General features: G+C 40.9%; 2 protein-coding genes across 3 annotated transcripts in view; one reads left to right on the forward strand and one right to left on the reverse strand.

The window, feature by feature from the left end:
• Nucleotides 1-14,662, reverse strand: part of CRADD (CARD and death domain containing adaptor protein) — a 340,232-nt gene that overhangs the window by 37,157 nt on the left and 288,413 nt on the right. The window lies entirely within an intron of this gene.
• The window catches only part of TMCC3 (transmembrane and coiled-coil domain family 3), a 48,083-nt gene that overhangs the window by 6,164 nt on the left and 27,257 nt on the right, over nucleotides 1-14,662 (forward strand). The window lies entirely within an intron of this gene.

Raw genomic sequence — 14,662 nt, forward strand, 5'->3', positions numbered from 1 at the left:
TGTATCCGCTGCTGAAACCGGCCGGGAGTGAGAGCAATAGAGAGCTTACTCACCAAAATCAACAGCAGTGATTAGTTGGAGGCTGACGGGAAAGGTTTGTCCGCCTGTGTTAGGGATAGTAAGTAGGAATACGTTGTATACCTGTGATATGCAGCTTTATGGGACAGTTTTCCTTTTGGTCTTCTGGCGAGTTCAGCTTTCTTTATCTCAGTGCTTTGATGTTTTGTTATTAAAACAGCGTGTTTGCAATGCTCATAATTCTATCTTATCCTAAGTAGCCTCTGGAATGATTCTCCTGCTGATGGAAGCTCTGGTTTACACACAGGTTTCAGTTCATACCTAAGTGCTCAGCTAAACAGGTGTCAAGCAGCTTGCTGTTCCTGTGAACTGCAGGAAAATGTGAAGGAAAAAGCTCACTCTGGCTGGTTCTGACTATTGGTAAAAGCTCTGGTTTTGATGCTTACAGGAACTTAAGCTTGTAAATGAGCCTTCCAGGTTGAAGTGTAAGGCTTAGCTATTTGTGGAGAAAAACTGTTTTTTCCTCTCCCCTGCACTGACCATTAGCCTTTCTTTCCTTCCCTTCTAGCCCATTAACTGACAGTGCTGGAAGGAGAAGGTGAGCTTCAGGTTGTGCCTGCATAATGAAATGCTTTAAAATAAGTCACCTTACGCAGGCTGTGGCTTTGCTACCGGAGCTCTATCTAACGTGCTCTCTGTGCTGTAAGCTAGGTGCGTGTTCAAGTCATAAACCAGTTAAGAATTTTATGTATTTCTGTTGTTTTTCTTTTTACAGGTTGAGCTAATTGCCTTTTCCTCATTGTTCTCGCTGTAAGATTAGCGTGTAAACTAATTTCCGGTGACCACAGAAGAAAGTTGCATACTTCTAAGCATGATTTTTTGATGAGATTAGGAGTTAAATCTGAAGCTTCCCCTCTACAAGTTGAAGCAATCTGCTTAAAAGCATAAAATGTCATGACTAATATTCAGAGCACTTGCATATTGAAAAATAAATTCTCATGTTTAGGACAATTTTGAGAGAGATTTGGATCTCTGTGTAATTTCTAGTTTTTTTTTTTTTAATCGGCCTTAGCCTCTCCTTCCCTTTCTGCAACCATGAGAACTGGAAATACAACTCTCTGTCCATTTGGTAGTACATGCATTCTGTATGTGCATTGCTTTCGGTCTAGGCTTTACAAGCTGTATTGCATATCACAGAACTTGTAATATAATTGCCAAGACAGTAGCAGCAGGCTGTGTGTTCCAGGTGAAGGTGAGAGCTTGTGTTAAATCCACTTGTGCTTATCCAAGGCAAGTAGGATTTTCTCCCTGAGTAAACGAACCCTGCTAAGTTCAACAATCCTGTTATTTCTTTCACCAACTAAGAAAGGAGAAGGAAATAGGATGCAAATAGAGACAGGGCTGCCATTCCCAGACAATATTTGAGACACTTGGTGAATCCAAATCAACCAGGGAGACTTGCTTCTGTGAAGAAAGCCTTGGAGTTGACTTTATCAGCCCTATGAAAGTAATAGAGCTTGGGGCAAAGAAGGGGCAAAATAGCTGCTGGGTGTGTAGTCTCTGTAACAGATTACTGAGTCTATTTTTTGAGTGGGCAGTTTTGAGGGATTTCTGCAGGCTTGTGGGATGCAGATACTGGCTGCATCTCTCAATCACATCCTAGGATTTATCCTATGAGAAAGAGAAGCCTTCTCTATGGACAGGGAGGAAGACAATACCAAAACTGCTACTCTTCTCTAGGAGAATGTTCTCTTGGAGAATATATTACCAAATACAGCTTACAGAATCTCTAGAAAAACTTATTGTGAAGGTAGACTTCTGTGTGTTTAAATGGTGCACGTTGTGATGCACCTGGAGCATATGAGTCCCATTAGAAGCCTATTCAGGGGTATTTCCTGTTTTAACCAGCACCAGGTGCTCCAGAGAGGCTGGCAGGGTTAACTAGGTGATTTCCTGTGGATTGCAGCCTGTTCAGGTGCACTTTCTCCTATTAGTGGTAGAGATACCTCAAATGGTAACAGTTAGCTCTTCATGAAGCAAACAAACAAATACTATCTGAAACAGAAGTGGATGTTCTTACTTAAGATGTTCTAACTCACTATTTTTGATCTGCTTGTGCTTTCAACCTTGGGGAGACCAGATCAGCAATAGAACCATTGTTCTGGGCATGAGCTGATTTTTCCATGATGACAAAACCAGTTACACTTAATATATAGAAATCCTCTTGTTTTCTTGCTTCCTAGTAATGTAAAAACACCCTATGCAGTGTCTCTTCTTATTTTCTGTCTCTCTTATGATCCCTCCCATTAATCTTTTCTATAAGCAAGTAAGCAAGGCCTTTTTTTTTTTTTTTAATAATCTCTCCTCATATGGAAGTCTTTCTAAGCCTCTAATCACTTTCATCATCTGTCCTTGGGTCCCCTTTGTTTCTTGCAACCTCTAGTATGGTTAGGGGAAATAACATAAAGGGACCTAGAAGGATTAAAAATGTTAACAAAAAAATCAGTCTCAGGAGTAGGGAGATTTAATCTATATTCCCTGCTGTTCCTTTATATTTAAAGATTACTGCAGAAATGCCCATTTTGGGCTTTTGTAACTTGCACGCAAACCTCCAGATATTTGTGCTCAGGGAAGTTCTAAACACTTTTCCCATGGTGCCCTCACTTCTGGAACAAGATAATGTGATGAGGCAGAATATTGCTAAGATGTACAAGCATTAGTTCTAAATTCATTGAATATCTAAAGATATCTAAGACCTGTCAAATAATAGTTAGCATGACGCAGAGAATGGGAAGAACCACCACAATTTTGATGTGAACCCCAAAAGAGAGATTAGCTTGTTAGCATTGAAAAAAGTCCATTTTGCTTGTTTAGAATAAACAGTGCTGTTTTGATTCCTTTGTCATTGTAGAATGGGTTTGTAAAACTGTACCTTTTTTTTTTTCTCTAGTACTTTGGTGTCACAAAAGCGTGTTATGAAGTTTACAAAACTGGTACCTTCCTTGTATACTGTAAGTTTGGGGATTAAATCTGGCCAAAAAGTAAAAGGCAACATGAGATATGTTGTTGATGATGTGCTGTTATCAGGCAAAATAAGAAAAGGGGAAATTGTTGCTCTACAGCTTAGAATGTGTTGCTGTGCTCCCTTTGATAGAGCCATGAGCCCTGAACGTTTTTTAACCCAACATTGTCTTCCTTCCAACTTAACAAGGTTGTTGTAAACGCTAAAGTGGGGATTCGTGTTCTCCTCATGGTGTTATCTGGTTTCTAGGTTTGGAAATTTCTGTGTGTAGACCTCCTGAAGTTGCTGGTCTCTACGTGAAAACTTTGTGTTGCTGAAAATTGCACGTTGTCTCCTTTCCTTTGCTGTGCTTCTGATTCATCCTTGTTGCAGGGCTACCATTGCTTGTGGGACTGGGATATCTATTAGTAGATCTTTAAATGTTAGGTATATTTAAAAAGATATAGTCACTGGAGGAAAATAGTTCTCCTCTTGGTTTGCTTCTTCTTTGAAGGACATGTAATTGTCCTTCTGTCAGGCTGCCAGGGGTGCTGTAGGGGGATGCAGGCAGCTATAGACCCTTAGTTTGCTTATTGTCGTCAGCTCCATAGATACAGCTTTAAGCAAGTGCCACCTGGCATTGTATCTGCAGAGAGGCTGTGTCTGAAAGATTTTTGGCTGGCTTTTACTTCTACTATTGCTGTTCAGGCTAAAAAGATTCCCGCTTGCGGCCAGTGCTGCCTTGGCACTATTAGCAAGTGTGCAGCATTCATCCGCACCCCCACGGTGAGTAGCTTTGGGAAAGACCTGGAAGAGTTTCTAAATAGCATTGGGGAATGGTGGAACATACAGATGAAAAAGAAGAATATATTCTGATAGTATAACATATAATTTCCATTGTGGTTAATGAGAGTTGCATGATCTTTAATATTGGAAGTTTTCTGCTCTTCCTTTAGTTCAGAAAGAGAGGGAAGGATTAATATTTGAAGCCAAAAATAAACCTGCTATCCTAAAGCCTTGACATATGGGACCTGGTGTGCAACTGGATTGGCTTGTGGCTTTGCAGCTCATATTTTTCAGGCCCTCTCAGAAACTGAGAACTCTTCTAAGGCAGCTTTTGTATCAGGCTACATAATCTAAGCTTAATTTCAGGGAAAAGATAGGAGTAGAAGACTAAGAATAAAAACACTCACAAACCGTGAGTTGCGACACCGTTGTTTGAGCAAATTGTAATGAGGGTCTCTGTCCAGTTTAAAAAAAGGAAAAAAAAAATAAAACAAAAGCTTCCTAATATGGAGGCCTGGTCCCGTTCATTATCATCAGATTTTGCTGTTGCAACTGGATGCAATTCCAGAGGGTACAAGTTAGGGAGACTGCTGCTCTTGTTGCAAGCTGATCTCTACATTGGGTGTTCTAAAACCTGGGAAAAATGCAGTGCTCTGAAGTCAGTTTAGATGGGTGTGAGGTGTAACTTCAGGTGATGAAATGAAGCCTTAGGAAATAGGTGCTGGAAACAGAAGTTCTCCACTCTTAAAGGAAAAACTCTGTCTACCACCACTAAACTCCTCCAAATTTAGGCAAGCAACACAGCTCACAGGAGATGTCAGGCTTGGGGTTCTATAGGTGTTTAGTTTTTAATTTTAAATTACTGTAAAGTATGATTTAGTGCCACACCACTAGAAACACTGCGACAGGAAGAAAAGCCTCATTAGGAAAAGTCGAGGTGGCAAGTTTCTCTGGTTTTACAGCATTCACTTCTCTTTATTCCGAATTATTACAGTACATTTTGTACGGAAATTACAGTTAAGGTAGTGCTCATTGCTCAAATTCAAAATGATATGAATATGTGGAAAACACACTGCTTTATACTAGCATGTCTGGACAGGTAAGAGACACCCAGAGATAAAATTGACAGACCAATTAGAACTGACTCATGTTCTTTTCTAAGTCAGAGCAGCACCATGTAGCCTGTTCTGTATTTCTGCTGATGACTGCCAAAGATTAGTTGCTTTACTTTCACATCTAGAGAGAGGGGAAAAAAAACATTCTGGGCTCTGATGACCTAACTGTATTTTGGATTACTTTGGCTTTCGTTTAGAGATAGCTGCAGGAAGGAGAAAAAAGTGAAACTGAGTAGGATGAAACCAAGTACTAGCCTTGAAAAGCCATTTGTTAGAAAATGGAAATGAGCAGGTCTTGCTGAGTGAGAGTTATCCAGATAAGCTGTGAAAATTGTCTCCTGTTGAGGAGGGCCAAACAAGGCAAAGCATGTGCATCAGGTACTGCTCGCCGCTTCCCGAGGTCTGCAGCACTGTAGGGCTGCTGAGCAAGGATGTGGGGCCCACGGGGCCTGGGCTGCTTTGGGGCATGGTCAGGGCAAAGCAGCTAACATGGAAAGGAGGCATGAGCAGGGAGATATTGTGGAAGGAAGACTGGAGACAGGACTTCACATTGGCTGCTCAGAATGCAGTTACTCCTTTTTTTTGAGATGTCTAATGTTGTAGATGCTGCAAATAAGCCACAAGATTCTATCTGAAGTAAATCTTGAAGTTATGGATTGGGTATCCCCTCCTTGGTATTTGCACTGTGTATGGTCACTGAAATATCAGCCCTTTGTGAGGGACAGGGGAAAAAAAACCCACTTGGTGTTGTGAGACAGGAAGAAAATGAACAAAGAATACATAATAACAGCAAAATAAGAAAAAGTAACAAGATGTTGTTTGCTAACATGAGTGATACAGTAATAGAAGTTGAGCAAGAAATGTGCGTTGCTAATGTAGTAATTCTTCCATTCAAGGCATTTTGCTAAAAGATGAGAGATCTTTGCTACATGTCAGCCTTTTGAACCCTTTTTCTTATACTTGCCTGAGTTCTACCCTGGTCACCAGTAATGCACCAGTACGTTGAGGTATGAGCTGCATTACTGGCTTGGGAATCTTGTCAGTCTGGTAAAATAAACTTGACTGTACTTGAATTCTATATCTCACTTTTTGTTTATTTATTTATACTTAACTGCTTAGAAGAATCTAGTGTGTGTCGAAACAAGTGTGAAAATGTGGATTTGGCTGGAGTTAGACTACAAGTTCCTTTCAAAGGCCAAATTTCACTGTTTTGTTTCTCCTCTTGACCCTACATAGATGTTTTGAAAATAAAATGCCTTAGTCCAACTACTGATTTGTAATGTGTAATAGGAGAGCATGTGGTTCATATTTTATTTGGTGTCTTTCTTTCTTTCTTTACTGTGAGATTTGTCAAGAATCTCACTGTTCTATGTCATCTTTGTTCAAGAGAGTTATTGCTAGACTTGCAAAATATCTCTTCGCTTCCCCTATTTTATTTTTTTTTGATATATCTCTTCCCTGCTGTGCCCCTGAAAAGGATTTTCTTCTTGTTCAATTTTCCACCATTTTTAAAAGAGAAATTTGGCCTCATCTTGTTACCTGTAATGAGTCCTGTTCTGGAGCAAATTATACAATTTCTCTTTTGATGAACAAAAGGGTGACAGCCTGCTCCTAGGAACAGTTGCATTAAATGACAACAGGCTGATTCAGTCAGGAGCTGCCAGGTTTCTGTAGTGCTAAAGTGGGTCCAAAAGGTTAAGAGCGAGTCTGCCATATTCAGAAATTGTTGCCTTGCTTTGCTTTTTGTGGGGGCCCATGGAGAGGTACGCCTGGGTTCTCCAGCATCTTCACATATGGATTTGTGCAAGGAATGAGGCTCTAGCCCTTGCAAAGTGCCGCAGCATCACAAGCAGGTGGGGCTGCTCTGGGTGAGGGTTTGTTACCTCTCCGAGTACTGTGCTCCTTCTGCCCTCTGCAAGTGCATTCCATTTCAGACTTTTGTGCCAAGGCAGAAGGGAGCTGGTGAATGTGTCAGAGTGAAGTAATTTCTTAGAGTGGCCTATGGAAGGCTCAAGAAAAGGAGAACAGCAAAGATTGTGACAATCAGCAAGGACTTCTTGTCTGCTTGCCAGTAGATATGTCTAAAATTCTGAGGCTCCCCTTGTGGGCACTTGTGTCTTTTTATTCCCACAAATTGTAGGGATGTCATCCTAAGCAGTTTGGCTTGGGGAATGAGAGGAAGCACTGCTCTCTTTAAGAGCTATAAGAGCTAGCTTCTTACTCTTTCTGGTAAAGGAGGCATGCGAATGTCAATTTAATGCAGAAAAAAAAATGCAGCTTTCTTTCCTGTTTTGTTCTTTGGTCTCGAAGAAAGACTTTTTTTTTTTTCCATAAAGAAACTGGAAAATCTTGAACTGCACAAACTCAATCAGGAAGCCATCAAATGGAAACTACAGATAGATATAGATAGGTTTTTTTTAATTCATAAAACTTGGTATGAAGCTTTTGTTTGGGATTTGTTGATGTCGGAAGCTGTGATATCCTTCCCCCTTTAGAGCTGGGAAGCCAGCTTTTGAGGATTTATTTGAATACAGTAGTTTACAAATTACTTTTTTTTCACAAAATGTACTGACTGGTGTTGCTGGTTTTCACGCATATCTTGGGTGCGATTTCTCAGTTACTAATGGGGGTGTGCATTTCACTGTAACGTATATATGCAGACTGGTCTTTAATTGCGAAGAAGTACTCTTGCAAAGAAGATACAGCCAGCCATGGGGCTTTGAAACAAATAGGCAAGCCCTTCTTTCACTTGATCTTGTTTGGACTTGAGCAAATCAGTTGGTACAAGCTTTGCGTGCTCTCGGCCGTTACATGGTGTGGCAGGGTAGTGTCGGAGAAGGCTGAAGTTGACTGCTTCGCTTAAAGATAATCCATGTTTTGAAGTGGAGTCTAGACTTTCAAGAAGTGGTGACGTTGGTAGCCTGAGGCTCTGCAGGCCCAGGCCTTGAGCATGTAGGGCTGCTCGTAGCCCTGTGTAATGGTGGGCACATCACTTCACCTCTTGAAGATGATATGGCATCTGTGGGGCCAGAGGTAAGTGCTTTGAAGGACACATTTCAGAGCTGTTAGCCATTTGGGTGAATTCTTTTTCACCCCAAAAAACCAACTCATAGAACTCATATATTTGGAGTTCCAAAAATACTTAATGGATGCACCTTCCTGCTTTTTACATCAGATAAATGTTTAAGGAGACTCTCTGACGTAGATGGCTGCTCTTTCAAAATTTTGTAAGCCTTATGAAACTCTTACCCCACTCTGTAGCCAAGAGAGAGGTATTCCTGTTGTGGGTGGTCTATTTGATCTCTCAATCTATAGAAGAATTAAAGATGACTAATTTAAACTAAATCATATAAAGGTGACCATCTGAAGCTGAGTGAGATAAAACCACTGTAAATACTTCTGTGACAGGGGACACTGCAGACCCCACAGAAAAGATGCAAATTCCACCATTTTTTTTCCACACAGAATGCAACGAGATGTATACACTGCACATCTAGCTATCTGTGCCAAATAACTTGATTCTTGCCCTGACTTTGTAAGTTCTTTATATTAAGTTGACAAGGAAAAGGCTTTTCTGGCTCTCCTTCTCACACAGTAAGTTCTTAATATGCATAAGTGAAAAAGAAGATTCAATAATAACTGCATTATTTTAGACAAACTTCTTTTTTGATCTTAATCTTTTGCCAGTTTTGCCATTATATGTAGAAACTATTGGAATCTGACTGCTCAGAAATTTGGCAGTACAGGAAGTTACCTCTTCTTTTTCCTTCTCTCTCTCTCTTCTGGCTCAGTTATGATTATTATAGTGCTCTTGCTGTGAGTAGCGCTGTGATTGAGCAATAAACCTCTATGATGGCAGAAAGCTGAGAAGAGATGGGCAGAGGTGTTTTGCCCATGAAGCTCAGGGAAGAAAGTAGGAAGTGACTGACTATGGCTATTGCAAGGAAAATTGAATTTATCTCAACACGCAGGGCTGGAAGGTGGACGTTGTTTTAGGTAAATGTCTGTATTGGTTGAGTAGATCAATAGACTATATTGCAGTTGAGTGCATTGACTGGTGATGTAAATGTTTTTCCCGAGTTAACCATGTCTCCATGAGTTAGCTAGACCAGCATGAGGGGAAGTATATACCTGGCTTCACCCACTATTTTTTCTAGGAACTGAACAACTAACAAAAGAATTTGGAAGAGAGTAACAGGCTTGAGGTGGTCTCAACCCACATGTTTCGTCATGGCGCTTGGGATGCATGGGATTGGGACGGGAAGAGCCCAGTAGTGGGAATCACATTTGTATTGTGATATACTTGCTATATTCTACTGTATGTATTGCAATACAAGTGCATTGCTGTGTCACTCCACTAAATCAAATCCTGAGTAATGTCAAATATCTTCAAATAAGGAATTTTGATATTGAACATTACACCCTTCATGTAGGGATTAGCTAAAAGAACCCGAGAAGACAGTGTTGGACTCTGACAACCTCAAAGAAATGCAGGAATTTCTCTGTGCAGTTAAACTATAACTAAGTTGAGGAAGGATTGTAGGTGCTTTTCTTGTTTTTTGGGTTTTTTTTTTTTTAGTTTTTTTTTTTTTTCTTCTGCTAGATTGGCATGTGCTTCTGATAATGTTAGACTTGGCCCTGTTTTTGGTGGTGTATTGCATTGGAATTTGACTGATACTGAGTTGTGTTTTCTTGTGGGGTCCTGACTGCACTGTGGGGGTTATTCCTGTGAGCTGTGACCTACTCGGGAGCATCAGCACCGGGTAATTTCAGTAGTGTGGGATTAGGCCTTCTGCAGAAGGTATTTGTAGGAATTTCATTAACAAAAATGAGTTTTTTATGAACTTTTAGTTTGGCAGTAAGTGGTCACAAAGAGGCAAAGCTCCCAGACATGAGAACTGGGAGCACAGAGCCATGGTGTATTTGTACGCAAGTAGTTGTATTGCCTTGTTGTAGATGTTTCTGATGCAGAAAAGTCTCTTTTTTCAGCAAGGTGGACATCATAAGGTTCAGAAATTCAAGATTTGAATTTAAGAAAGTCCATAGCAGAAATTTCCATAGGGGTTACAAAAACATAGCATTTGACAGTGTGGATGAAATGGCTTGTATGTAAACCATTTTTATTGGGTTTGACATCATCTTTTTGTTGTTGTTTGTTTGATTGTTTGTTTTCAGTAGTTTTTTTCCCCATTAATTTAAGGAGGTCTTAGCCTTGCCTGAATTACAGTAAAATATATAATGCTAGATTATATTAGACAGTTGTTTTTCTCATCTGTTTGCCAAACTGGCCTCAGTCCATCTTATCCTTTTTGGCAAGGTGGCCCAATTGAAGGGCATCCTGTGCAGTAAGTTCGCAGTGGCTGTGTTTCGCATTATTCATATGGGACGCCCTTCTGCAGAGACACGGGCAGGTGTTTGTGCTCTCGTGCTCATTTCGTAAGGTAGGAGCAGCTGAAGAAGAAAAGTGGATAGCACAGGCACAAGGGTAAGCGCATGGGGCGACAGCAGCGTGGGGCCACACTCCTGCAGAGGTGTACCTCATCCTCCTGCTTTCCCTCGCCTTCCTCTAGTAACAAGAAAACTTGCACTGTTTCTAGAGGTGCTAAATGAATAAACTCGTCCTGAAGTTGTTAATATGGATACTGCGATGTTAGCTGAGAAGTTGGGTTAGAATATGCATTTAAAAAAGGAGAATAAGTACTTTTGTGCCCAAAACAAAACTATCCTGGTTCTATCCTGGTTTCGTTCCTCCCCCCCCCCGACTTGTATGTGTTCTTAGGAAAATAAGACTACTATTAATTTCTATTAATTTGTAGGCTGTCTAATAAGGTAACTTTAAGACATCACATAGAGTTGATTTAATTATTTTTAATTGATATTAATAAAGTATTTCAATGCCTATTTTTAAGAAGATTTCTTTTATCTCCATTTTCATCCACTTTGCTAACTTTAGGATTGTGAGCTCCTCATGGTTTAGAGAGACATAGTTTTAACAGCTGCTTCTGAATACATATTTATACCTTATCACTGTATGCCTCTACGTAAGGCCAAATATATTGCTTAAGATGTTACTTTGACTGGGATGAATAAGCACATGATTTTATTAAAGAAGGGTTTGTGGATTGGAAATGGGAAAAAATTCTTATTCCGAGCTGGCTGTGAGAGGTCTCATCTCTCCATATACAGAGTCATCGTATCAGTGGGATTGGTGCTACAGAGGTTGGATTAGCATGGAAGTATTTGCGCTTACTTTTGGAAGCTTCCGTATAAGCAGTAGTGAACTTGCCATGTATTTTACCATCAAACGCACAAAGTAGTTTCTTTATTTCCTGCCGTAGTTTCTCTTTGCTAAATTTGAGGAAGTTTTAGTTTTAGAAAAGTAGTGTCTGGTATCATCCAGGCACTATGATTAACACACTGGAAAGATTCATTTTTTTGCTGTGTGAGTTTTCTGAGCGAGCTGCATCACTGTCTGAAATGTCTTTCCCTCCTGGGGCAGACAGGTCTATCCGTTGTCATTATCTTTGCAACAGCACTGAGATTTAGGAGACAGTCATGCTAACAAAAGTACAAAGTGTCCTCGATTCAACAATTTATTTCTAAGCACAAAAAACTCTGGCAATATTGCAGCAATTTTTCGTTGTTTGCTTGTAGTGGCGTTTGGGGTTGGGATGGGCATTATGTTTGAAAGTATTCCTTAGGCTAGCACTGTGCTCAGCTTTCCTCAGCCAGACCAATCTTTGTGCTGTTTGTGTAGCCCTTTTTTGCCTTATAAAGGGAGAATCACTAAAGCTGATGCTCGTGGCTTATTTGAAGCTGTAAGTATGTGTTATATATTCTCTTCTGTTGTACTTTTTGGAGATGCAAACATTGAAAATGTTAAAATATTGTAGTGGTCTGTTTGAACCTTCCAGAAGACACATTTCTATTTTTAATCTCCTCTTTTTTTTTTTTTCCCTGAATTGTTGTGCCATGTCATCCCTCTCTTCCTACAAAAGTAATGGGCTGTGTCTCTATTGTATAAAGCTCTTCTCTGACAAAGGGTGTATTTTTTTTTTCTGTTGTTGTTTGGTTTTTTAATTGGCTCAAAATTTGATATTCCTGGTATGCTGGATATTGCACTTATTGGTACCAAAGTGTCCCAATTGCTAGGTGTCAGTTAAAAATGACCAGTTTGTACCTAAATATGTGTTCTCTGTAATAAGAGTTACAGATTTTCAGTAATCTGTGTTTGGTAGGAGCAGAGGAGGATGTAATTTGTCTTCTAGGTGACTCTCATTCTCTCACCATCAAATTTACAGTTGCCAGAACATTGCTGGAATGAAGAAATATAGTAAGCTTTCCAAACTGATTTGATCTGTTACGCTGCTTCAACCTGTCCCCCTTCACCACAGTAAATGAGTGTGTGTACATATAGCCCTGAATTAGCCTGAAGTCTCATAAACTGAATTATTTTCAGTGATTGGAGTACTGGCAGTCCTAAGATCTAGTGACAAAACGTGTGCTGTCACCTTGGCCTAACTTTTTACGTAGCACTGAAGAAAACCTATAAACACCCTAAGGAGCATTTAAAGATGCCTCATACTAAGTTTTGTGAAACTTATGCATTATTTTTCAGATTCTTCAGCATTTTTTTCAGTCTGGAGCATGCAAATTTCTCATCACCTCCTAGACTAATCTTTCTCTTCCCTTCTACAGCTGCCTTATCTTGGACTAGATTTTGTCTGCCGCTAATACCTCTAAGTTGTGTATCAAGGGAATTCAGGCACTTGTTTCCAAGCCATTTTCTTTTTTTAATCACATAGAACTAGAAACAGTCTGTTCCACCATGCAAGCAAAAAGAGAATAAGTAAATCCCCCAGTAAGGCCAACTCGGAAATTAATTTATTTAAGTATATGCATGGAACTTGACTATTTAACTTTGTCCTTGGTGCCAGGCAGGACAGTGGAGTTTAGCAATGGTGCCTCCATCCTTATATTAGTTCACTTGGATGTACAGAAATGGGAAGTACTTGTAATGAAAATGAAAGCAAAATGTGGAGAATGTCATGTTTTTAGCCTTTGTGCTAGAGAGAAAAATGTAAGGAGTCAGCAATATTAACCTCCACCCAGAAAGGAACAAATGTGGGACTGGTTTGTAAAAGAGAAAGGAATATCTGAGTAGACTTGGATATAGAGGAGAAAGACCTAGCTGTGAGTAAAGCTAGGCTAGGAAACAAAATAAGGTTTTTGTCCATGGGAAGAATAATGTTTGAAAATTAGTTTCCAAACTTGAGTAGCAGAAAAAATACATAACTTATAAACTTGTCAGGTTTTGTTTAAAAATGAAAGTAACTTTTCAGTATTAGGAGCCACAAGATTCCTGTGCTTCTGTCTTGGAAAGTATTTTACATGTTTCCTGAGGCTTTTACATAACTCAATTATGTTCAAGTTATCCCTCTTATTAAATCCGGCATGGCTTCAGCCAAATTTGACATGAGACTTGAGACTTCAAGGATAATAAGCCTGGATGTCTTGTGAATGTATTTTTTGTCTTTTCACTAGGTACTTACCTTCTGTTCCAGGGAATGACAGTCAGAGACCTTTGCTGGCTAGCAGGCTGGCTGGACAGTATGCATCTAGTTTGAGATTATCCACAGAAAATGTTCCCTTGCCCACCTGCTAGTCCAGAAAGGTTGCTCAGGGCAAGCTAGAGAAGTTGAAGCCATTCTTGAAGTCAGAGGAGGAAGCGGCAAATACTCTGCTCTTCTGGGGATGTAGAGAAACTGAAGATAGTTGTTGGGAGACTGAATTTGGTAGCCTGAATAGAGGTGAGGCTGCTGCAGTTCCATGCCCCAGATCCAGCCTAGCAAGGCTGAGTACGTGTTCCCGCACACCTGTCTGAAACCCATAGACAGGCCTCACCATGCAGATCAGCACAGACCCAGCATGAAGCCTACACCGATGATGCCATCCTGTTGCACTCTCTGGCAGGTGTGTAGGTTGGACACATGGGTATGCTTATGTGTGATGTGGATCTGTCTGGCAGCTAGCCTTAGACTCTCAGTCTTCCCAGTAGCTCATCCCTGGTCCTGCTTTGCCTCCCCTCTTCTCCCTCCCCCACCCCGCCACCTCCCCTGCACACTCTCACGTCTCAGCTTGCCCCACCAAGCCTCAAAGAGACAAAAGGTCTCTGACAGTAGGCCAGGATTCCCTTGGTCCCCCTGGTGCCCACCTCCCCTATGGGCTCACTCTTAGAGACTAGGACATAGACATGCGGGAGTGGGTCTCATTTGACCCTTGTATCCTGCTCAACCCAGCAGTTGGTTGGGACTCTCTTGGTCCCTCCAGTAGCCAAATCCCTCTGGGGCCCCATTAACACACCCGGGCCTCCCAGTTGATCCCAGACCCCACAGAAGTTGTGCAGGACTCCCGTGTTGCTTCCAGGACCCATATACATGCCTCATTCGTAGGTCAATTGACCCACTCCCTGGCTGGTCTGGACTGGTCTTTGCCAGCGATCGCATAGTGACTTGCATGCTCTTCCTTGCGCCAGTTACTGGCACTTCTCTAATTTGTGGTCTCTCTCCACTCCTGGCGCTTAGACCTCTCTACACATATGCACACAGAATAGAGCCCTTCACGCAGGAAAATATATGAGACTGTGCTGGTCAAGCCAGAGCAGCGTACTGGCCAGCAACCTGTCGTCAGGTGACTGGTCCTTTTATCCCCTTTTCCCTCCATTTTCCCATTCCCTTTCCAA

Source organism: Tinamus guttatus, unplaced genomic scaffold (genome assembly GCF_059628265.1).
Source record: "Tinamus guttatus ecotype Peru unplaced genomic scaffold, ASM5962826v1 Tinamus_guttatus_pri_ptg000472l, whole genome shotgun sequence".
NCBI lineage: Eukaryota > Metazoa > Chordata > Aves > Tinamiformes > Tinamidae > Tinamus > Tinamus guttatus.